The sequence below is a fragment of the Lutra lutra genome, chromosome 8 (assembly GCF_902655055.1).
Source record: "Lutra lutra chromosome 8, mLutLut1.2, whole genome shotgun sequence".
NCBI classification, from domain to species: domain Eukaryota; kingdom Metazoa; phylum Chordata; class Mammalia; order Carnivora; family Mustelidae; genus Lutra; species Lutra lutra.
The window spans coordinates 92,214,853-92,240,992 of record NC_062285.1 but is presented as its reverse complement, the minus strand read 5'-3'; the positions used below and the strand labels follow the sequence as shown (position 1 = coordinate 92,240,992).

Sequence of the window (26,140 nt, the reverse complement as noted above, 5' to 3'; positions counted from 1 at the left end):
CTGTTGGTCATTTGTGTGTTGTCTTTGGAGAAGTGTCTCTTCGTCTCCTGCCCATTTCTTGAGTGGTTTCATTGGATTTATTTCCACTTTCCTATTTGTTATTTCCTTGTATCTGATTTTGGGCTTTGCTTATTTTTTTTTTTTTTCCAATTCTTTCCCGTGTATATTAGGTTGGTTATTGGAGAGCCTTCAGATGGATTGATGAGGACCTGAATTTTTATGAACTTCCCCCTTAGAGCTACTTTGGCTGCATGCCATAACTTTTCATAGGTTCTCTTTTTCATTTTCTCAAGGTACTTAAAAATTTTCCTTTGATTCCTTATTTGACTATTGGTTGTTTACTAGCATGTTGCTGAATTTTCACATATTTGTGACTGTCCCATTTTCTTCTTGTGACTGATTTCTACTTTCATACTGTTGTGGTTGGACAAGATTTGAACCAGAGCGTGAAGGGAGCATTCAGTTTAAAGGTTAGTTTCCTGCGGTATTTTCTGAGGGCACACCATGACTTCTCTGGGGACAGAGGACAGTTTTATGAGACTGGGGGCGGGGGGAGGTGGTCAACTCTTGTTAGAATTACTGATTACTACCATGCCAGCTGTGTACCACTGTTCACACTGTAGCCCTGATGGACATGTACTTAGAAACATTTTCCAGGAGGTGCAGGGTGGTCCTCTCTAACAGAAATGTGCCATGTGGGTACATAACATGGCCCCAACTCATACACCAGGATGTATGGTAAATTGGGGGATCAGAACCTGACTTTTTGTTGGAAGTGACAGAAATAGGGCATGGTGAGTTTCATGACAATAGCCGAGGTCCCGAGTGATCCACTGGGTGTTGGTGGTGGGTGGGGAAGTGGGGCCTGTGGTCTGTCTCATCAGAACCTGTGGAATTCAGGTATACCCTCCTGTCTGTTGAGTTGTAAGGAGACAGGTAGACAGCAGTCTCTGGCCGGGCACGAGGGTCACACTAGACCACCACCAGAGGGGCAGTGTGTGGTGGGAGCCAGTGCTCATTTCCATGAAAACTGATAGGGATCTGGTGACTGTGATTCCTAGCAGCAGCATGGGGAGAGGAGGGCGGTGGTGGTGCACACTTCCTAGGGTTGTAGTCGGCACTAAACTGGAGTCCAATGAACTGAACCATGCCTGGCACAGAAGGCGCCCAGTCACTATAGCTGTGGGCACTGTGCCCATGGCACTTTCATGCCAGGGGCTCTCTGGCTGCCACCTCCTATTTTTTCATCATCTTCATGGTCATGAGCCTCTGCTCTTGCCCCATGGCCCCCCGGGGTATTGCTCTCCCTCCATCTGGCCCTCGTTCTCTGCCTTGTGCCAACTGATGCCAGGGTAACCTTCTCAAGAGGCAGCTCTGTCAGTCCCCTGATGGAACACTTCCATCGGTCCCCATGAGGTGAGGACGATGCCCTGCCCTGAGAGGAGGCTGCAGGTTCCTCTGAAAAACACGTTCCCAATCAGGAGAACCATGTCTTCCTTTTCAGCCTGGCCTGCTCTCCCCTCAGTTCTCCTCAGGGCAGCTGTCCCCACTTCCTCAGGTGACAGCTATGACCTTAAAAACTAGTATTGTTTTGTGTTTCTCCATGCCTTAGTTCATCCATGGCATGTCTTTCAAACCTCTCATTGGGTTTTCACTAGTCCTGCAGGGCTCTCTGCTCAAAGAGGGGATGACCTTCCCTGCCACCACCCTCTGCATGTCCCTGAGCCCTGGAGCCAGGTGCCCCACTGAGTGCTGAGGGACCTGAGCCAGCCCATCCTGAGCCCAGGCTGTGTCAGCAGTGTAGACTGATGTGTGCCAGGAGCGGTGGGCTGGTGGTATGGGCCAGGGGCATACAGTTTCTCCCTCTCTCTCTCTTTTTAAAAGATTTTATTTACTTATTTGACAGAGATCACAGGTAGGCAGAGAGGCAGGCAGAGAGAGAGGAGGAAGCAGGCTCCCGGCTGAGCAGAGAGCCCGATGCAGGGCTCGATCCCAGGACCATGGGATCATGACCTGAGCGGAAGGCAGAGGCTTTAACCCACTGAGCCACCCAGGCGCCCCGCAGTTTCTCCTTATTCCTTCCTCCCTCTCCCTCCTAGAGGTAGCTCAGAGCAGCCTCCACACTCCACATCACGAGATCCCTTGACCTGTGCCTCCAGCATTCAGCTGGTGAGCTTGGTGGCTTCCCATTGCTTTTGTGTCCTATACCTGCACCCATGGCAGTTCCTGGATCAGGGGAGGGATCTTACCCTTGTCTGTACTTGACCCTCTTCCTATCCCACACTGAGCCCATACACCTCTGTGTCTTCCATGGATGTGCTTGGAAGCAAGCTCGTCCACAGGAAATCTAGTAACCAAATGGATCCAAGCCATGACCACTGAATTAGTGATCCAGGACAGAGAACAAACCAGCTCTGAAACCTGTCCCACACTCTGTGACCATCTTGTACTAAAACAGACAACAGTAATTGCTTTCTGGATTATTACAAGGCATCTTTCTCTACTTACACTCTCTGGAATGCATAGGTGCTGATCCTGGATGAAAAGGGACTATGGCTCCCCTGGGCTAGGATTAACAGGTAAAATATAAGAATTTAGTGAAATTTGAATTCGAGGCATAGAATGAATAAATATTGATGAGGAAGTACTCCCAAGTAGGGCATATGAACATTGTGTATCAAAGCTTTTTCAGATAGGTTACTGAAAGAAAACTCCTTTTTTTTTTTTTATAAAGAAAACTCCTTTTTATTGTTTATTTTAATTCCAGTCGAGTTAGCATACGGTCTTATATTAGTTTCAGGTGTGTACTAGCGTGAGTCAGTAATTCTGTATTTTACTCACTGCTCACCAAGAAAAGTGGACTCTGAGTCCCCTTCATCTGTTTCTCTCATCCCTCCACCCACCTCCACTGTGGTAACCATCAGTTTGTTCTCTATTGTTAAGAATCTGTATTTTGGTTTGTCTCTTTTTTCTCCTTATTTATGTGTATTTGTTTCTTAAATTCTACATAAAAGTGACATTATATGGTATTGTCTTTCTCTGACTGACTGATTTCACTTAGGATAATCCTCGCTAGATCCATCTGTGTGGCTGCAAATGGCAAGATTTCATTCTTTTTATGGCTAAGTAATATTCCTGTGTGTGTGTGTGTGTTTACACATCTCTCATCTCATTTAGCACTTTATCAGTGGTCACTTGAGTGCCTCCATATTGTGATCTTGTAAATGATGCTTCAAGAAACATAGGGGTGCATATGTCCTTTTGAGTTATTGTTTTTGTATGCTTTGGGTACATACCCAGTAGTGTGGTTGCTGCATCCTAGGGTAGCTCTATTTGTAACATCTGGAGGACCCTCCATACTGATTTCCAGAGTGGCTGCAGCAGATTGCTTTTCCACTGACAGTGCATGAGGGTCCCCTTTTCCCATATCCTCCCAGCACCTGCTGTTCCTTGTGCTGTCGATGGGAGCCATTCTGACAGTATGTGCTAATGTCTCATTATACTTTTGATTTGCATTTTCTTGAGCTTGGGTGACGGCAAACATCTTTTCATGGGACTGTTGGCCATCTGTATTTCTTCTTTGGAGAAATGTCTATTTATGTCTTCGGACTACTTTTTAACTGGAGTGTTTGGTTTTTGGTGTTGAGTTGTATCCACTCCACATATTTTGGACACTATCCCTTTACTACATAGGATATTTGCAAATATCTTCTCCCTTTTTGTAGGTTGTCTTATTATTATTACTTCTTCCTAGTTCTTCTGCTGTGCAGAAACCTTTTATTTTGATATAGTCCCAGTTGTTTATTTTTGCTTTTATTTATTTATTTATTTATTTATTTATTAAAGATTTTTATTTATTTATTTGACAGACAGAGATCACAAGTAGGCAGAGAAGCAGGCAGAGAGAGAGGAGGAAGCAGGCTCCCTGCTGAGCAGAGAGCCCGATGCGGGGCTCAATCCCAGGACCCTGGGATCATGACCTGAGCCGAAAGCAGAGGCTTTAACCCACTGAGCCACCCAGGCGCCCCTATTTTTGCTTTTATATCCTTTCCCTCAGGAGACAGTCTAGAAAAATGTTGCTTTGGTCCATGTCAAGAAGTTACTGTCTGTGCCCTCTTATAGGATTTTTTATGGTTTCAGGTCTTCCACTGAGGTCTTGAAACTATTTTGAGTTTATGTGTCTGTATGGTGTAAAGAAGCAGAGTAATTGCATTCTTCTGTGAGTAGATGTCCAGTTTTTTCAACACGGTTTGTTGTAGAGACTGTCCTTTTCCTTTTTGATATTCTTGCCTGCTTTGGGGAACACTAATTGGCCACACAATCATAGGTTTATATCTGAGCTTCTGTCCTGTTCCCTAGGTCGCTGTGTTTTTTTGTGCCAGTGCCATACTGTTAGGATGACTATAGCTTTGTAGTATAATTTGAAATCTGGAATTGTGGCTCCTCCAGCCTTGTTTTTCTTTCTCAACATTACGTTGGCTGTTCAGTATCTTTGGTGGTTCCATACAGATTTTTAGGAGTGTTTGCTTGAGCTCTTTTTGTTTAACTGAATGTCAATGAGACAACCTATAGTACATCATTAGTTTCAGATGTAGTGTTCAGTAATAGATCAGGTGTGTATAACCCCCAGTGCTCATTGCTTCACATGTGCTCCTTAATGCCCATCACCCAGTTACCCCATCCCCCATCCAACTCCCCTCCAGCAACCCTCAGTTTGTTTCTGTAATGAAGAGTCTCTCGTGTTTTTTCCCCCTCTCTGATGACTTCCCATTCAGTTTTCCCTCCCTTACCCTCTGATCCTCTGTGGTGTTTCTCCTATTTCATATATGAGTGAACCCATGTGCCAACTGTCTTTCTCTGACAGACTTATTTCGCTCAGCATCCAGTTCCAGCCAGGTGGATGTGATGGTAAGTCTTCATCCTCTCTGATGGCTGAATAATATTCCATTGTAGATATGAACCACATCTTCTTTATCCATTCATCTGTCCATGGACATCTGGGCTCTTTCCATAGTTTCTCTAGAGCGAACAATGCTGCAATGAACATTGGGGGGCAGGTGCCACTATTTTCACTCAACCTGTATCTTTGGGGTAAATACCTAGTAGTGCGATTGCTGGGTCATAGGGTAGCTCTATTTATAGGTTCTTGAAGAAACTGGATAACATTTGGCAGAGTGGCTGTATAAGCTGGCATTCCCACCAGCAGTGTAAGACTTTCTCCCTTTCCCCACATCCTCGCCAACATTTGTTGTTCCCTGCCTTAATGATTTTAGCTATGCCAGCTGTTGTAAGGTGGTATCTCATTGTGGTTTTGATTTGTATTTCCCTGATGGCTATTGATGTGAAGCACTTTTTCGTGTGTCTCTTGGTCTCTTGTATGTTCTTTTGGGAGAAAAGTGTGTTCATGTTTTCACTAGCTGGACATCGTCCCCCAACAGCCATACCCAGCTGAGCCCATCATCTGCTCTGTTCAAGGGCAGCAAATGGACAGACCAGGTGCAGATGGGTCTCCCTCCTGTCAGGCATGGCTTGCTTCCAAGAGGTAGAGAAGTGGGCCAGCTCGCATGCACATGATGTGTTTCTTTGGTTCCTTGCTATCGGCCTCCCCTTTCTGTAACCCTGGTCCTAAACCTTTAGCTTCTGTGAGAACTTGGGTTTGCAGATTTCTGTTGACATTTCAAAGTGCAGATCTGCTTTGGCTTTGTTCCCTGTACTTGGGTTGGAGATGAAGGTGGGAAAAGTCATCCTACTCTGAAAGCAGCCAAAAGAAAGATCAAGTGTGCTCTGCCCCTGGCACCTCAGGTTTGAAAGCCATGGCCAACTACATACTTTATGTCCTACATGATCAGCTTTAGGGACACACGGATGCGTGTGACATGAAATCATACAGAAAGAAATTTTGTTACTGAACTTTTGCCTTGCAGAAGACAGTTTAGGTACACCGTCCCTTGCCTGCCCTATCATTTCTGGTCTGGCTAATGCCCGGTCACATGGACAAGTGTAGCCACACAAGGGCATAACTGTGACTTCCTCCTAGAAAATTCCTGGGTCTGGCCAACCCTTCACACCCCCAGTTCTCCTTAGTATCCCCTGTCGTGGTGTTTGTCACAGAAGGCTGTCATTTGCTGTCTCTTGGTCTGTCCTTTCTGCTTGGAGTAGATCTCTCTCAGATGCCTGGCTGGATGACAGGTGGATGAATGGTTTCAGGATCTTTGGTCCTGGAAAAGTAGGCATCCTTCAAAACCTTGATGGGCAGGGGCAGTCTCTGGCCGTCTGTATGCCCCCAGCCTCGGTGGAACCTACTGTCCAGGACAAGGTACTTGGGAGTCCTTCCAGATGAAGTTTGTTCTATGAAGGTGGCTTCCTTCTGAGATCACAATGCAACCACATTGCGTGGCCATTCCTGTGGGACAGAAGGCATGCTACTGTATTGTATTCTTCTTGCACACTGCCTATCAAAGAGGAAACACACGCTCACCCTCACAAGTTCAGACTTACACCTCCATTTCTGAGCATCACTACCCTGTAAACAACAGTGAATTCCCATTGGGCTGCAGACCTGTATACGTGCCATTCCAGGTGTCAGTAGAGGAGGATGGAGGTGGTGTTCTGGCTAAAAGGATGGAAGCCCTTGCCTCTGGGGGTGAAGAAATTAGATTTTACCCAGAAGGTGCTACGTTCTACTCAAAGAAGGGACGTGATCCTGGGATCTTTGAGACCAGGGATTGGCAGAGACGTTTCTGGGAAGTCTTCTGTAAAGATTTTCTGTTAGGTGCTGCAGTCCATGTGGTGTCTCCAGCAATGACTCCATTCTTGCACTGTGGCTTGAAAGCAGCCACAGACCATCCATAACTCATGTTCCAGACACACTTGATTGCGAGAATATTGGGCAAGGTCCCATTTGGCCAATGGGTGTTAGTTTCCCACACCCCAGATCTGGAACACAATGGATGATGGAGCAGAGGGCTCTTCTTTTTCAGTGGCAGAGTGGGAAGACACTGGGATCTATCCTGGCTGACCCTGGCCCCTGCACTTGAAAGAAAAAAAAGAGGATAGTGAAATGGGCCAACAATGAAGGCCACAGGAATTCCTCCCCATTTCTTTGTAGGCATTGAGCTTCCCACAACACGTTTGTCTGTGGTTGAATCCCATGTAGGTATTGTTTGGCTGAATAAGTCCACATTGCCTGACGGGTATATCGAACAGATGCTTATATTTTTCAGGCCAAGACCATGAGCATGTTTAGGGTTCCCCTGAGTTAAAAGAGGATCTCGTATGTGTGGGCTTCAGGACTTGTCTGATTTATCCCTCAGCAATGTTATGGAGCACTGGCTTCCTGGGTCCTTTGTGGCACTGGCACAGGCCTGGCCTAGACCACTTCTGCAGTCATGATGGAAAAGCCTGGGTGGTCCACTCCATGCTTGGCTCTGCAGGCTGAGACCTGAGGTTCCTCCCACCTCATTGGTTGGGACGAGGTCATATGCCCATGAATGAGCCAATCCCTGGAGCCAGGGAGTAGAGACGTGGAGATTGGTCCAGGTTGTTAGGACCTCTGTTATAATAACTTTTAATGGCTGTGGTGGCAAGATCTTCTGGGATGGTCTGTTAATAAAATGAATATTAATTGTTGATAGTAAATGGGTCTAAGGTGCTGCCTTAGCACCTAGCACCTCAGTACTACTGTACTACTCTGCAGAGACAATGGCTGAGAATGAATAAGGTGGATGGAAACAAGTCTGGAGTGCACAAGGGAAGCGGGGTGGTGGTGGGGGGGTGCCTGTGCGTGTGCATAGGGGGTTGGGGGTTGGGGATAATAGCTCTGGCCAAGCTGTAGCTCCAGTTTATCTAGGTTCAAAAAGGTGAGTGGAATCCTCGTGTTTCAGCATCCATCATTTTGTAGATGAAGAATATGCCTTTTGCATGGAGTACAGCAAGACTTGTTCCAAGTATTCTCTAGTTGGTATGGAAGTCGGAGAGACCTCACCCTCCATCTGCTAGGATAGGCGTAAGAGGCTGAGTGCTCTCAAGAAGGTGTGTGGCTGGGGCGCCTGGGTGGCTCAGTGGGTTAAAGCCTCTGCCTTCAGCTCAGGTCATGATCCCAGGGTCCTGGGATCGAGCCCCACATCCGGCTCTCTGCTCAGCGGAAAGCCTGCTCCCCCCTCTCTCTCTGCCTGCTTCTCTGCCTACTTGTGATCCCTCTTTCTGTCAAATAAAATCTTTAAAAAAAAAAAAAAAAGGTGTGTGGCTTTCGCAGGGTTCAGTGTGAGCCTGCACACAGGACTGATGAGGACAGTTCACGGTTTTGTTCTGAGGATGGAGTATTGAAGAATGCGGTGCCCTGTGTAATCCCGGGCATGGGACAGACCTGGAATCCACTGTAGAGTTACTTCTAGGAGTGGTGGTGATCTGCAGCGTCCGCTTCATGAGATGTCTGTCCTTTATCGAGTTCTGGGTGTGGTTTCTGTGACTGTGTCCTAATGGCTGGGATTTCCAAGGGGTGGGATTTTTTTGGCTTCCCCTTAAGAGTTGGTCCCCTGGGAGTGGGCAAGTCCCTTTCTGCTGCTGAGAAGTGTGTCTCTAGCGGTTGGAGTGTGTATTACAAGCCTAGAGGTCAATGGTGAGGTGGTTACAGTGGTCAGCAGGCTATTGTTATTGATGATTTTTATGGGTGAATTCCATAGGATGAGATGTTAGATCTTATGGTTAGGGATCCTCATTAAGTGTTCATCAAGGGTGCTTTTTCTGAGTTTCATATTCGATATCTTTTTATTGCTTCTGATAGCCCTCCTTGTACTTGGTATTCCAATGAGCAGTGCATTACAATATTGCCTGCATTTTACCCTCGTGTTGATGAGGATTCCAGAAAGGAAAATGTCAGTGCTTCCACAAATTGTACACTGGAACAGCCAAATAATAAAATTTTATTTTTGACACAATGCAGGATGTATCCTGCTGTGATTCTTAGTTTAAAGCAGGGGAGGGGGCCCTCTTTCAGTACTGGTAATGAGTACCATAGGCCTTCCTAGGGAACATTATCAGATTCTATTGGAGACTGGGTTTTGTTATTGTGGAAGAATCAGGAATTGACCATTTACTTGTCTCCTGTTTCATTTTCCATGACCATTTCCCCGATATTTTGTTTCACAGCTATACTATTGTAAAGTCATCCCAACTTTGGCACCAGCTCAGCCTTCTCTGCCCAGGGTATGTTTGGGCCAAGACAAAAGCTGCTTCTGGGTGACTGGGAGACTCTAGTGCAAGAATGCTGTCAGTAGGGAGTTACTGGGATCCTAAATTACAAACCAGCTCTTGATACCCAGATGAAATGCATTTCAGATTTAGGAAGTTCAGATAGAAATTTTGTGTCCATGATGACAAGTGAAGAAAATGTGTCATCCCTAAACCTAACCTTAACCCCTAACTTTAACACTGAAACCTAATCTGACCTTAAAGCCCCAACTGGAACCCTGAATCCCAAACCTGAAGTTGAACCTGAAGCCTGGACTCGGAACCTGAGCCCTGGATCCAAGCCTTGAACTATGAACCCAAACCCTAAACCAGAACTCTGAGCCATGAACCCTGACCCAAAATCCCAGCATGAACCCAGTCCCCAAATTTGACCTTGAACTTTATCCCAGAAGCCCTGAGTTTTAAACCCTAAATCATAAACCTAAAGCCCTAAACTCTGTTTCCTTGCCCTTCACTCTAAATCCTCACCCTGACCCTAAGCCTAAACCCTGATCTAGAACTCTGACCGAAACCTGAGCCTGAACCCAAATTCAAACCCTTCAGCACGCTTTGTTTATGCATTCACCATTGTTGGATATTTGCAGTTTCTATCTTTTGATTCTTGTGAACATTGTTTCTTTTGGGGGCTAGGGTTAGGGTCTTGGATTGGGGTCAGGGCCAGGCTTGAGCGCTAGCTGAGGTCCAAGTGTGGGTCTACATCAGGGTCATGTTCAGTGCCAGGTCATGTTCAGTGCCACATGGACACTGAATGGTAGGCTCTCCCTTCCAGTCTCCCCTTCTACTGGCATCCCCAGTCTACTTTACTGAGGCTTCCCTTCACAGTTCTAACCAGATTGTGGTGGAGTATTGTAGAGAATTGGAATTCCAAATCCAACTTCCAAATCCCACTGCTTGTACTGCAGTGAAGACATGGGGCCCCCCAATTTAATCCTCCCACAAGTCTCTTGCTAACATGTGGCCTCCTGCAAGGGCGAGTGGATTCTCCATGGTGGGCGAACTGGATCTGGCAGGACTTGGCCTCCACCTCAATGTCTTATATCCTCTCTGCTTCTGTGACGTGGTGCTAACATGGATGTTTGGAAGAGTCATTTCCTCTGTGGTGATTTCATTGTGCAGTCAACTTGTTATAGCAGCACAAATGTGCTTTATCTCCACACTCAGGTTCTCAAGCTGTCATTTCTTTCTTTCTTTTTTTTTTTTTTTTAAGATTTTATTTATTTATTTCACAGACAGAGATCACAAGTAGGCAGAGAGGCAGGCAGGGAGGGAGGAAGGGAAGCAGGCTCCCTGTTGAGCAGAGAGCCCAATGTGGGGCTTGATCCCAAGACCCAGGGATCATGACCTGAGCCAAAGGCAGAGGCTTTAATCCACTGAGCCACCCAGGCACCCCCCTAGCTATCATTTCTTAACCACATTTGCCACCTCAGATGGGATGCTTCAGTGTGTTTTACCCCAAATGGGGACAGTGTCCTGCAGACCACCACATAACCTGAAATGAGGAGATCAATACAGGTTCCACCTTATAAAATAGACCACAGACTCACTTCAGCTGTGTCCACCTGCCCAACTTGTCTTTTAGCATTCTCCAGGTTTCTTCTTCTGCTTAGGGTGAGGCATTAGAGGAGATAAGGTTACTGTTTAGGATTTAGGATTTGGGTTCATTTAGGGATAAGGGGAGGGCCAGGCTCAGAGTTAGTTTGCAGGGGATCAATAAAAGTGGGGGATTGCTGGGGTGGGCCCAGCTTTACCTTCAGATTTCTCCTTCAGATTTCTTTCCCGTGTTCCAAATGGCAGTGTTCTTCTGTGTTGCAGGCTTAGTCCTTAGGCATTGCTCAGCTGTCCACACTCCCTGGGATATCAGAGGCAGACCTTTGGGGATGGACCTCTCAGAACACAACCTAGTGTAAGTGTTAGGGGCTAGGGCATGGCAGAACCAAAGTGAAGGTGCATCGGCGAGCTTCCCAAGGCAGCAGAGATGAGGGCATGTGTCAGGATGACTGTCAGGATCTGGATTTGTGTCCAGTGGTCCAGTAAATGTGGGCCTGGCCTCAGGTGGACATGCAGATTTCTCCTACTCTGAATCCTTATCAGATTTCCAATTGGCATGGGTTCCTTCTGGGTGGCAGGAGGAGTCCCTCTGGTACTGTTCAGGTGTCCACAAAATGCATGCCAGGACTCTGGGGACAGAAGCCTGAAGTCCCAGCCTCCGTTTAAGCTTAGGACCTAGGGGCATGTGAGGCATGCCCAGGGTGTTTCAATCTCTACTGGGGGATGAGTTAATAGAGAACTTCAAGGTTCAGCTTTGTGTCCAGGGACCCAGTGAATGTGGGGATGGTCTCAGATGGGCATGCAGATTTGTCCAGCACTGAATCTTTTCTAGAGCTCCAAAGGGCAAAATTTCCTTCAAGAAGGCCGGCTGAGTCCTCTGCTATTGCCCAAGTGTCCCAAACTCCTGCCCTAAGGAGCGCGGCCACTAGGGATGGACCCCTCAGAACCCAACCAAGGGTTAGGGTTAGGACCTAGAGGCATGGAAGGACTGATCTAAAGGTGCTTTTTGGGAGTGTTCCCAGGGCTGAGTTGAGAGCATGGGTCAGGGTGAATGCTGTCTCTGGGTTTTTATCCTGAGGTCCACTAAATATGGGCATGGCCTGAGGTGGGCATGCACATTTCTCCTGCTCTGAAACCTTTCTGAAGATCTAAATGGCATAGTGTCCTTCTGGCTGACAGGCTGTGTCATCTGGTACTGCTCCTGTGTCCCCAGTCCCTGGGGATTTGAAGCAAGGCCCTTGGGGAATCCATCTCAGAATCCATCCAAGGGTTAGCATTAGGGACTAAGGGCACGGCAGGACTGATCTGAAGACCCCAAGGAGAGCTGTCAGGAGTTAGGGGGCTGAGTTGAGGGCGTGGATGAGGCTGAGTGTCTGGCTCTGGCTTTGTGCTCCCAGCTCAGTGGGGAGTCTGCTTCTCCCTCTCCTTCTGCATCTCCCTCTGCTTATGCTCTCTAATGAAGAAATAAAATCTTAAAAAAAAAAAAAATGCATAACCTCCTTCTCTTTCCTACATGTGGTTGATCCTGATTTATCAGTTCAAATATAATTCACAGGTTAACTTCTCAGTTTTATTTACTCATGTAGGTATCCACAGTACACTGTGCAGATTTTTATCATTTCAATTTCCATAAAATGATTATCAGTGTGTGATTATGTGTTACTCTTTATCACTAGGCCTATAAGAATGAATGATAAACATATATTTATTAAATGATAAATATACTGAGATACAGATGCCTTTATGACAGAAAATAGTGTTCACACTACACAGAGTATACTTTTGAAAGGAAAAATCCAAAGAGGAGTTTGATAACATTCTTCTAGACTTTTATTCATAGTACTTGTTTCTGCATTGCGTAACAATAAGCTTTTCAAAAAGAGTTTCAAAGGAACAGAAAGGTTGCAAAAATAATTATTTCTATGTACTCCACACACCTACTTTCCCCTGCTAAGTACACTTGATACAGCTAATGAACATGATCTGCGTGAACACTGTCATCAGTAACTGAATCCATTTCTTGCGTTGATTTCCTTGGTTTTGACCTACTGTGCTAGTCTGTAGTATTCCTGGTCAGGTATTTCACAGTTTCCCTCAACTGGGAATTTTCGAGATTTTTTTAATGCTTAGACTGGGATGAAGGGTTTTTGGGAGGAAGAGCATAGACATAAAATGTAGTTCTTATCATATCATATGGAAGAATGTACGTTATCAACACAATAGGTCATTATGGGTGTTAAGTTTGGTCATAGTTGAAGGAGTGTTTTTCAGGTTATGACATAGTAATATTATTTTCCCCTCTCCTTCCATACTGTCCTATTTCAAAAAAGGTCACTATGTACACACCAGTTTTAAGGGCTTGGGAGTTCTGCTACAGTTGCTTGAGGTAGCAGAATCTACATGCATTAATTGGAATTCTCTTGCTCAGGATACTTGTCTGTTTTTACCAATTTATAATCTATTCTCTTAATTTCAGTACAGGCTAAGAGATACTCATTTTCTAACTTGAACTGTAATCAAATATTTTGTATTACAGAACTTTCATTTTTGACCACTGAAAGTTCTGTCAGTTGGCTCTTATGCCCCCTTTGACATGTATCAGTTGGTTTTGTTTTTAAGCACTTTATTAGTTTCTGACATGAAATCGTCTTGAATATTCCCTGCATTAGCTCTAGTCATTTTTCTAAGGAGCCTTAGTTCCTTTTGTTATAAATGGTATTAAAAATCTAAATTAGAACACAGTGCATGCTTGTTGTTAAGGGGTACTGTTGCTTCTAGAGGCTAGTAGTTTATAGAGTCAAGAAATGTGTGTGTGTATGGTAAAAAGTGTATGAAACTTAATGATCATTCTTTTTTCCAAGTTTATTAATATATAATTTGCATATAAAATTGCATTAATTAAAGTTGTACAATGTGATGATTCGATACATGTATATATTGCAAAATGATTACCACAATAGGGTTCATTAGCAGTTCTGTTATCTCACATAATTACCATTTTCTTTTTGTGGTGATAATATTTAAGCTCTATTCTTAGCAACATTCAAACATATAATAAAGTATTGTTCACTATAGACTCCACATTATACATTCAATCCAAGAAATTTACTCATAAATGGAAGTTTAGACCTTTGATGAATTTGTCCTCATTTTCTCCAACTTCCAGCCCCTGGCAGCCACAATTCCAATCTCTGTCTGACTTACTTCACTTAGCATATGTCTGCATATTCTATCCATGTTGCCACAAATGGCAGAATTTCTATTGCTGAATAAAATTGCATTATATAGATAGATACACAGGTAAGATCAATAGATATAGTATGTGTATGTATATATCTATATATTTTCTTTATTCATCAATGGATATCCATTAGTGGACACTTAGGTCTTTTCCATGTCTTGACTCTTGTGAATAATGTTTTCATGAATGTGGGATATAGATATTCTTTTTAAGATACCGATTTCATTTCCTTATCATATATACCCATAAGTGGGATTGCTAGATTATATAGTGGTTCTATTTTTAATGTTTTTGATGAACCTCCATACTAGTTTCCATAGTGGTTGAAAAGTTCCCTTTTCTCCACATGCTTATCAGCACTTAACTAATGTCTTCTTGGTAAGAGCCATTCTAACAGGAGTGATGTGATTTTTGTTTTTACTAACATATAATGTATTATTTGTTTTGGGGGTACAAGTTTGTGATTCATTGGTCTTATACAATTCACAGAGCTCAATGTCCAGCACCGTATTCCTCTTGGCACCCTCCCCTCCAGCAACCCTCAGTTTCTTTCCTGAGATTAAGAGTCTTTTATGGTTTCTCTCCCTTTCTGGTTTTGTTTTGTTTCATTTTTCCCTCCCTTCCCCTATTATCCTGTCTTGGTTTCTCAAATCCCACATATCAGTGAGATCATAGGATAATTGTTTTTCTCTGTATAAAACTCTCTAGTTCCATCCATGTCATTACAAGTGGCAAGATTTCGGGGGGGGGGGTGTTTGATGGCTGCATAATACTCCATTATATATATACACATCATCTTCTTTATCCATTTATCTGTTGATGGACATCTAGGCTCTTTCCATAGTTTGGCTATTGTGGACATTGCTGCTACAGACATTCGGGTGCACATGCCCCTTTGGAGCACCACATCTGTATCTTCGGGGTAAATGCCCAATAGTGCAATACCTGGGTCATAGGGTAGCTCTATTTTCAGCTTTTTGAGGAACCTCCATACTGTTTTCCAGAGTGGCTGCACCAGCTTGCATTCCTACCAGCAGTGTAGGAGGGTTCCCCTTTCTCTGCATCCTCACCAGCATCTGCCGTTTCCTGACTGGTTAATTTTCGCCATTCTGACTGGTGTGAGGTGGTATCTCATTGTGGTTTTGATTTGTATTTCCCTGTTTCTGAGTGATGCTGAGCACTTTTTCATGTGTCTGTTGGCCATTTGGATGTCTTCTTTGCCAATATGTCTGTTCATGTCTTCTGCCCATTTCTTGATTGGATTATTTGTTCTCTGGGTGTTGAATTTGAGCAGTTCTGTGTAGATCTTGGATACTAGCCCCTCATCTGATAGGTCATTTGAAAATATCTTCTCCCATTCTGTCAACAGTCTTTTGGTTTTGTTGACTGTTTCCTTCACTGTGCAAAAGCTTTTGATCTTGATGAAGTCCCACCAGTTCATTTCCCCGCCCCCCACCAGTTTATTTTTGCCCTTGCTTCCCTTGCCTTTGGCGATGTATCTAAGAAGAAAAAGAAGTGGCTGAAGTTGAAGACGTTGCTGCCTGTGTTCCCCTTAAGGATTTTGATGAATTCCTGTCTCACATTGAGGTCTTTCATCCATTTTGAGTCTATTTTTGTGTATGGTGTAAGGAAATTGTCCAGTTTCATTCTTCTGCATGTGGTTGTCCAATTTTCTGAACACCATTTGTTGAAGAGACTGTCTTTTTTCTATTGGACATTCGTCCCTGCTTTGTCAAAGATTAGCTGACCACAGAGTTGAGGGTCTATTTCTGAGCTCTCTATTCTCTTCCACTGATCTGTGTGTCTGTTTTTGTGCCAGTACCATACTGTCTTGATGATTACAGCTTTGTAATAGAGCCTGAAGTCTGGAATTGTGGTGCCACCAGCTTTGCTTTTCTTTTTCAACATTCTTCTGGCTATTTGGGGTCTTTTCTGGTTCCATACAAATTTTAGGATTATTGGTTCCGTTTCCTTGAGAAAAGTTGATGGTCTTTTGATAGGAATTGCATTAAATATGTAGACTGCTCTAGATAGTATAGACATTTTCACAGTATTTGTTCTTCCAACCCCTGAGCATGGAATGTTTCTTCCATTTCTTTGTGTTTTCTTCAGTTTCTTTCAAGAGTATGTCTTTCATCAAAGTTTTTTCCTCAGTATACAGCGCTTTCATCCCCTTAGTGAAATACAACACTGTGTAATTTTTTTTCTCTTCTAGATGGCATTGTGAATGAGACTGTTTTCTTTTTCAAATATTTTGTTTTAAGTGTATAGAAATGCAACTGATTTCTCTGTTTTGTATTCTTTGACTTCATTGAAAATACATTTATTAGTTCTAACAATTTTCAGTGGTGTGTTTAGAATTTCCCACATATAAGATCATGTTATCTGCAACTAAACAATTTTACTTCTCCCTTTTGAATTTCTTTTTCTTGTCTGAATGTTCTTGCTAGGACTTTCAGGACTACGTTGGAATAGGAGTAATGAGAATGGGTCTCCGTGTCTCATTCATGATTTTAGAAGACTGGATTTCCTATTTTTAAGTGAGTATATGTTACCTGTGGACTTGTCTGTTACAGTGTTTATTATGATATGTTCCTTCTATACCCAATTTGTCTAGGATTTTCTTTTTAAAGATTTTATTTGACAGAGAGAGAGATCACAAGTAGGCAGAGAGGGAGTAAGAGAGAGAGAGAGAGGAGGAAGCAGGCTCCCTGCCAAGCAGAGAGCCCGATGCGGGACTTGATCCCAGGGCCCTGGGAACATGACCTGAGCCGAAGGCAGAGGCTTTAACCCACTGAGCCACCCAGGTGCCTCTTGTCTAGCATTTTTATTATGAATGGATGTTGAATTTTTGTCAAATGGTTTATCACATTTATTGGTTTGCATATGCTGAATCATATTTGTATCCCAGGGATAAGTCCCACTCTATTGTGGAGTATAATCCTTTTAATATGCTGTTAAATTTTATTTGATAGCATTTGCTAACATTTTTGCATTTATAATTAGCAGGGATATTGGTCTATAGTTCTTTTAGCTTATTTGGCTTTGGTATCAGGGTAATGCTGGCCCCCAAAATTTGAGGAGTAGGGAACATTCCCAAACTCATTTTATGGTTGTGGCACTTCTGAAACTGTTAGAAGAATTCACCAAAGAAACGATCTGGTCCTTGGCTTTCATTTGTTGAGAGCTTTTTTTTGGTTTGTTTTTGTTTTAAGATTTTATTTATTTATTTATTTGACACAGAGAGATCACAAGTAGGCAGAGAGGCAGGCAGAGAGAGAGGAGGAAGCAGGCTCCCCACTGAGCAGAGAGTGAGCAGAGAGCCTGATGTGGGGCTTGATCCCAGGACCCTGAGATCATGACCTGAGCCGAAGGCAGAGGCTTTAACCCACTGAGCCACCCAGGCGCCCCTGTTGAGAGGTTTTTAATTACTGCTTTAGTCTTCTCATCCTTTTTTTTTTTTTTTTAAAGATTTTATTTATTTGACAGACAGAGATCACAAGTAGGCAGAGAGGCAGGCAGAGAGAGAGGAGGAAGCAGGCTCCCTGCCGAGCAGAGAGCCCGATGCGGGGCTCGATCCCAGGACCCTGAGATCATGACCTGAGCCGAAGGCAGAGGCTTTAACCCACTGAGCCACCCAGGCGCCCCTGTTGAGAGGTTTTTAATTACTGCTTTAGTCTTCTCATCCTTACAGGTCTGTTTGGATTTTTTTTCCTTAATGATTGACTCTTAATATGTTCTAATTTGTTAGCCTATAATTGCTTATGGAAATCTATTACGATCTTTTCTATCAACTGTAATATCACCACTTTTATTTCTCAATTTGATTTTTCCTTCTTTTTTTTTTAGTCTACCTAAATGTGTGTCAGTTTCATCTTTCGTAAAACCAGCTCTGTGTTGTTGTTCTGGTTCTTATTTACTTGTGCTCTGATCTTATTTTCCTTTTACTAACTTTGGGCTTACTTTGTTCTTTTTCTAGCTCCTTGAAATGTACAGTTGGGTTGTCTATTTGCGATCTTTATAAACTTCCCCCATAGAACTGCTTTTTCTACCTCCCATAAGTTATGGTTTGTTATGTTTCTACTTTTTGTCTCAAGATAGTTTTTAACTAGTCTTTTCATTTTTTTCCTTTGACACACTGGTTCTTCATGAGCGTGTTTCATTTCTACACACTTGTAAATTTTTCAGCTTTCCTCCAGCTATTGATTTCTAGTGTCTTGTCACTGTGGCCAGAAAACATAGTTTGTATCCATTGACTTGAATAATATTCCCTTTTCACTTGAGAATCTGTATTCTGCTGCTGTTGGTAGAAATGTCCTCTATATATCTGTTAGCGTCATTTATTCTAAACCAAAGTGCTGACAAATTTCCTTATGAATTTTTTAGGATAATCTGTGTACTATTGAAGTATCATGTTTTTATTGTTGTCTATTTCTCTTTTAATATCTATTAGTATTTTCTTAATATATTTAGGTACTCTGATGTTGTGTTCATGTATATTTAGAATTGGTAGATATTCTTGATGAATGACCCATTTATCTGTAATATGGTCTTCCTTATCTCATTAGCTTTTTTTCTTGTTACTGGTTTTGACTTAAAGTCTTTTTTTTTTTTAGATTTTATTTATTTATTTGACAGAGATCACAAGTAGGTAGAGAGGTAGGCAGAGAGAGGGGGAAGCAGGCTCTCCATGGAGCAGAGAGCCCGATGTGGGGCTCGATCCCAGCACTCTGGGATCCTGACCCAAGCCGAAGGCAGAGGCTTTAACCCACTGAGCCACCCAGGCGCCCCGGTTTTTTTTTATTTTCTTTCTTAAGTAAGTACAGCTATTCCTGCTCTCTTTAGGTTTCCATGTGCATGGAATATCTTTCTCCATAACTTTACTTTGAGCCTCTATGTCTCCTAAAGCTGAAATGACTTTCTTTTAGGTAACACATAGTTTGCTCCTCTTCTGATTAGAGAATTTAATCCTTTTCTATTTAAAGAGTTAATGATAGGTAAAGGCTTGTAGGTAAGGTTGTGTGATTCTGTTGTTCCTTTCTTCCATTCTTGTCCTCCTATGTGAATTTAGGATTTTCCATAGTGGTATGCTTTGATTCACTTCTCTTAATTTTTTTTTTTTTAAACCTACTCCAAACTTTAGGTTTGTGGTAAACATAAATCATGGTTATAATGGCCTATGTTAGGCTAACAACTTCAGTTACATTTAAAAACTCTAGCCATAGGGTGCCTGGGTGGCTCAGTGGGTTAGGCCACTGCCTTCGGCTCAGGTCATGATCTCAGGGTCCTGGAATCGAGTCCCACATCGGGCTCTCTGCTCAGCAGGGAGCCTGCTTCCCTTCCTCTCTCTCTGCCTGCCTCTCTGCCTACTTGTGATCTCTGTCAAATAAATAAATAAAATCTTTAAAAAAAAAAAAACTCTAGCCATTTACTCTTCCTTTATGTTTTTAATGTTGCAACTTATATATTTTTATTGCATAACCATTAAAATTACTGTAGTTTAGACATTTGCAGTACTTTTTCCTTTAACCCTTACACTAGGGTTAACTGACATACCACAAATTAACACACTGCATTATTAGAGTATTCTGAGTTGAATGTATACTTAACTTTACCAGTGTGTTTTTATACCTTCACATATTTTCATATTTCTAATTAATGTCCTTTCATTTCAGCTCGGCAAATTCCTTTCTGCCTTTTTCATAAGGCAGGTAACATGGTGATTATCTCCCTGAGCTTTTAGTTTGGGAATGTCTTTAGCTTACCACTAGTTCTGAAGGACAACTTTGCAGGATAAAGTATTTTGGTGGCAAGGTCCCCTCCCTGCCTTCCTCCTACCCGCAGCCCCAGTCCTTTGACTATATCATTCCACTCTTAATCTGCAAAGTTTCTTCCAAGAAATCTAGTTAAAGAATCCCTTTAAGGGGATTCCCTTCTATGAGAATTTCCTCTCACTGCTCTTGCTGCTTAAAATACTCTCTTTGTCTTTAATTTCACACAAAAATGTACAATAGTATTTTTTGGAGACAATCATTTTAGTTTGAAATTTGAGGATGACATATTATCTTAATGAATTTGGGTGTCCAGATGCCTCCCCATATTTGAGAAGTCCTCGGCCATTTTATCCTCAAGGTTTCTATTCCTTTCTCCCTCTATTTTCTTTTTTTTTTTTTTTTAAAGATTTTATTTATTTATTTGACAGAGAGAGATCACAAGCAGACAGAGAGGCAGGCAGAGAGAGAGAGAGAGGGAAGCAGGCTTCTTGCTGAGCAGAGAGCCCGATGTGGGACTCGATCCCAGGACCCTGAGATCATGACCTGAGCTGAAGGCAGCGGCTTAACCCACTGAGCCACCCAGGCGCCCCTCTCCCTCTATTTTCGTTCTGAGATTCCAACTTATCTTTCATGATATTCCATGGTTCATGCTGGCTTTCTTCAATCTTTTTTGTTTGTTCTCCATTGAAGAATTACAAAGATCTTGTCTGCTACTTCACAGAATCTTTTTTTTTTTTTTCCTGCTCGAGAAGCATGCTCTTGATGCTTTTTATTACATTTTCATTTCACTCACTGTATTCTTCAGCTCCAGAATTTGTTTGGTTCTTCAAAAATTATTTCTGTTTGGGGCACCTGAGTGGCTCAGTGGGTTAAAGCCTCTGCCTTTGGCTCAGGTCAGGATCTCAGGATCCTGAGATCAAGCCCCGCATCGGGCTCTCTGCTCGGCAGGGAGCCTGCTTCCCCCTCTCTCTCTGCCTGCCTCTCTGCCTACTTGTGATCTCTCTCTCTGTCAAATAAATAAATAAAATCTTTAAAAAATTATTTCTGTTCAACTTTGCAGTTTGATTTCATTGTGTTATCTTTATTATTTTGGGGGGTCAAAATTCAAATTTATTGACATTTTCAAACAAGGGACTCTTTGTTGCTTCATTCCATTGTACAATAATGTGGAAAATATCTGTACGAAGTTTTTTTGAAGCTGAATGTGCTAAAAAATATCATGGATAGAGTTGTTAACATCTCTTGTAGTATATATGTGCATATTCTCTGACTCTTCCCTAAGTTTAGAAGATAGCAAATTTAGTGATCCTGTGTTCTTTGCTAATGCTCCTTGGCTCAGCGGTAGAGGAGTTTTACAAAGATTTGCCGTATGTTTAACTTCAAATGAAAATTTTCTTAAAACAGAAGGAATGCTTGCCTAATATCCAGTAAGAGACAAAAGAACAAAACAAAACCAATTATGATCATACGGCACATGAATGAGCTACAATTAAAGCTCCAGGAAAAGGGAAACCTCATTTGTGAAGCTGAACAAGTATGTATACTGACGATGATTTTACACAATTTTCTACCATAAATCGATATGTAGGTTTTAATTATGGGTAGTTATATAAATTAGTAACAAAACCTAAGAAAAATTCTTGTAGCTCATTGATATTCCTTAAAACAACTATTTTGAATTCTTTATCAGGTACATCATTGATCTTCATTTCTTTGTGGTTGATTCCTGGAAAATTATTGTGTTCTTTTGGTGCTGTCGTATTTTTGTTGATTTTTCTGCATGTTCCTTGAAGTCTTGCATTGCTGACTTCACAGTTGAGGAAGCAGTTACCCCAAGTAGTCCTCACTAACTAGCTGAGAGAAACACCTTGCCAGCCCTGCTAGATTCTGAGGCTTTCCCAGGCTTTTCTTATAGATACACCTGCTGAATACTTTTTGCCACCTTGTATGTCAGAATTCTTAAAGGTCATGTGTCTGCCCTCAATCCTCTAATAAAGCTGTTTCTCAATACCATAAAGCCAGACCTGTTGTGGACGGTCTTCATTTTGCTTACCTTAGAATGGTAGCCATGCTCAAGATTGTGGTACGCTTCCAGGCCCACAGATTTGGTCTAGTTTCGTGAACACACTCACCAGTCCTCCATGAAACTCTTGCTGCTGCTAGGAGTGCCAGTGAGCCCTCTGGGATCTGCATTCTAGATGTCCCCTGTGACTCACTGGGGGCTTTCTGATGGTGTCTGTGACACATTTAGGAGAATCTGCTTCCATCTAGTACATCCACTATGCCCTAGCTGTCCTTTTCTTAACCCCTCACTGCTTCCAAGTCATGAAGTTCAGTACTCAGTATTCTGGATAGGGCAAAAGAGAAATGAGACTCTTAGGCCATGTTTTGCCCTGATGGAGAAGCTGTGTACTATTCGCACATTCTTAGTTTTCCCCATGGAAGAAATCATGGACTGAAAGTTTCTCTTAACACTGAGCTGTGCTGATTTAGGAAATCGGTGACGTGGGTAAAATGAACCATTACCGGTTTCCATGTCTCCATCTTGTATTTTTTTGGCTGCTACCAACGTGCTGAAACTTTCCCAGTGGATCCCAGGATTTCCAGAAAGTCTTCCTTGTCCATAGGTGGTTGTCTCAATTGTTCTGTAGGGAAAAGGTAGTATAAAACACTTACTCCACCATTATGAGGATGCCACTCCTTTAAGTATCCATTGGTGTCTTTTCTAAGCTAAGCACAAGTCCACCCTCACACCTCCAACTCCAATGCACATATTTCATTCTAGCCCTTTTCCCCTTTGCTTATCCCCCATTCCAACAGTGAGAATCTGAGTGCCACCATCTTTCATGCATTTACAAAATAGTTCAATTCTAGTCTATAAGTATACCAGTTTCATAATTGTTAATCAGTACTCAATAAGAAACAGTTTTACTGGGCACCTGGATGGCTCAGTGGGTTAAAGCCTCTGCCTTTGGCTCAGGTCATGATCCCAGGGTCCTGGAATCGAGCCCCACATCAGGCTCTCTGCTCAGCAGGGAGCCTGCTTCCTCCTCTCTCTCTGTCTGCTTCTCTGCCTACTTGTGATCTTTGTCAAATAAATAAATAAAATCTAAAAAAAAAAAAAAAGCTTTACTGACTAATGCAGAGTTTTTATACAGCTTTTCTTATATATAGGCTTAGACTCTTTATTCATTTCCAAAGTTCTTTAGAGGACTACCTTATATTTCTGCCTTTTAGTGAGATTATGTCCTACATTTTGATACAATTAGATTCTTTTCTTCTAGTTTGCTTTACACCTTTGGAACCCCGAACCATCTAATGGATTTTAAAACTTTTTTTTTTTACATTAAGTTTCACTCTTTGTGTAATGAAGTTGTAATGGTTTTGACAAGTTCAGGGTCTAATGTATTCATCAGTACTCTTATCACACAGAATTGGTTTATCGTCCACCCCCAAATCGTGTCTCAACTTTTAAACTTTCCTCTCCCTTAGAATCTAAGGTCATGACTTTTTTGCTTTCTGTCCTATAGTTTTTACTTTTTCTGAAGGTCATGTAAATTTAATAATTCAATATGTAGCCTGTTCAGGCTGACAACTTTCAGTTAGCAATATGCAGTTCATATTCACTGATATTAACAGCTCATGACCCGTTATCCCTGAATACTAAGTAGTAGGTATATCTCAGTGTTCATCCTCACACATATTGAAGGACATATCGAGTTCTTCCAGCTTTGGACAATATAAATAGTGCTGTTGTAAACTTTCCCATGGATGTGTGGACATTAGTTTTCAAAAGAGGTGAACAAATACTAAGAATGTGATTGCTAGATCAAATATAAACCTATGTGTAGCTTTTTTTTTTTTTAAAGATTTTATTTATTTATTTGACAGACAGAGATCACAAGTAGGCAGAGAAGCAGGCAGAGAGAGAGGAGGAAGCAGGCTCCCCGCCGAGCAGAGAGCCCGATGCGGGGCTCGATCCCAGGACCCTGGGATCATGACCTGAGCCGAAAGCAGAGGCTTTAACCCACTGAGCCACCCAGGCGCCCCCTCTGTGTAGCTTTTTAAGAAACTGTCCAGGAGTCTTCCAGAGTGGATGCACCATTTTCATTCCTTCCAGTGAAGGAACTTACTTCCTGTTTCTCCACGTCCTTGATAAAATTGTTATTCTTAGGATTTAATTTTTTAAATTTTTAAGAACAACTCTGAAAGGCATGAAGTATTATGTTGTTTAATTTTCTTTTCCCTAATGGCAAGTGGTTGTTGATGATCTTTGAAATTCCTGAATCTATGATTTGTCTCTAAATAATTTTGAAAGTTTTCTATTACTATTTGAATATTCTGCTGCATTCTCTTTTCCCACTTTTCCAATTATGCCTACATTGAAATTTTTTGTACTGTTCATCAGTTCTTAGATGTTCTGATGTTGTTTTCATTTTCTTTTCATGTTCTCATTTCTTTTTTTTTTTTAAGATTTTATTTATTTATTTGACAGACAGAGATCACAAGTAGGCAGAGAGGCAGGCAGAGAGAGAGGAAGGGAAGCAGGCTCCCTGCTGAGCAGAGAGCCCGATGCGGGACTCGATCCCAGGACCCTGAGATCATGACCTGAGCCGAAGGCAGAGGCTTTAACCCACTGAGCCACTCAGGTGCCCCAAAGTATAGGATTTTAAAAAATAACAAATACTCCTATACTAAAGTTATATATTGCACACTCTTCTAAATTAAATACTTCATACAGTTGAAATAAATAGTAGGCTATAATAAATTTGCTGTGAGAGCTCAGAAATACAAATGAGATGATCTGTAAACTGAGAAGTTGAAATCCAAATGTTTCAAATCATTTTGACTCTTCTGTTTTCAAGCATGGATAAAATATTTGGAAATACATGCTCCTACAAGTTTAACACTTCAATAACAATAATCTATTCAGTGATTTTATCTTACGCAATATAATGCTGCTTGTCATAAATTGATCCTTGATATAATTTTAAAATTAATTTAACTTTAATTTAAAAACCAGCTAGTCTTTTGGTTTCGGGTCCAAGTTGTAAAAGTGTCATAATTTGGCATTCTTTGTCCACAATAAGAAAAGCTGGACAATCTGAAAATGAAGAACTTTCTTAGAACTATCTGAAAACTCAGAGCAGAGGACAAACAGTTATCCCCAGTCGTGGAGAGGCAGGAGCAGCAGCAGCAGCTAGAAGCCATGAATGATAGTAAGACTTAGTTTATTGGAAAATCAGAAATTGCAGCCAGCAGAGTGTAGAGTGTAGACTGCAGTAAGAAACTTCTGAGGGTCACAATTCCTTCCAGAGACTGCACTAGGCTTTCACACACACACACACACACACACACACACACACACACACACACACACACACAAAAGAAAGAAAGGAAGAAAGAAAAAAAAATCCGAGAAAAACAACCTCTTGACTCCGAGGAATAAATGAAGAGACACCACTAGGATACCCTCCAAAACGCTCATCATGAAGCCCAGGTCTCAGGGAATCCTTCAGGCAGACCTTATTTCCCATGGTAGAAAGAAATTACATAACACTGTACCTTTTCCAGCTTTCTACATGAAAAAGAGAAGGAAAAACTAATTCACAACAGGACAGGGCTTCAAAAAAAGATTGCAAATGCTGAAAGTAAAACAGATGAGGGGACAAAAAGATGAAAGTTGTATGCCTGGCAAAGAACCAGACAAATGAGAAAGGCAAACCCCAAAAGAGAGGGGAGAACTGTAAGTCTGAGATTTATTCCAAAGTATGTGGCTTGCTTTCCTTCTGTCACATCCAGTCATCATCCCAATAAACCTCAGGTGTATTAACAGTGAGCTGCAGTTAAAAGAGGTCACAAGATGTATACTCTTTCTGAGGAACAGGGCAAAGAGAAACCCTAAATCCAAGAGAGGTATAAATACAAACAGTAGAGGTATTTGAAACCTATCACTAAAGAAACCTGAAATCCTAGGCAAATTAGTGTAACTTCTCACATGACAACATAGATAATACCTTTGCACATTGCACAATGTCCTAATTTCAATAAAATTACACAACCTGAAGAATCAAAACCATCCTCAGAAACAAATTCAGATGTGACACAAATGTAGGAGTTATCAGACAAGTGTTTTTATAATACTGTCACCAGAGAGAGAACAACCATGCAAGAGAATCAAAAGCACATGCAAGAAATCAAGAAGCAAGTAACCAAAATGAAGAATACCTTTGATCTGCTCACCAAGTTTAACATTCCAAGGAAAGAGTCAGTGAATGTCAAGAGAATCAATGGAAACTTTTCAAACAGAAATGAGAACATGTGGGTG

The 26,140-nt window shown here is 42.1% G+C and overlaps 1 long non-coding RNA gene across 1 annotated transcript in view; it reads left to right on the top strand.

The window, feature by feature from the left end:
• Nucleotides 1–26,140, top strand: part of LOC125106026 (uncharacterized) — a 56,973-nt gene that overhangs the window by 15,289 nt on the left and 15,544 nt on the right. The window contains exon 2 of the long non-coding RNA XR_007129209.1: nucleotides 16,489–16,578. This is a non-coding gene — a long non-coding RNA (uncharacterized LOC125106026). The remainder of the gene's footprint in view (nucleotides 1–16,488; nucleotides 16,579–26,140) is intronic.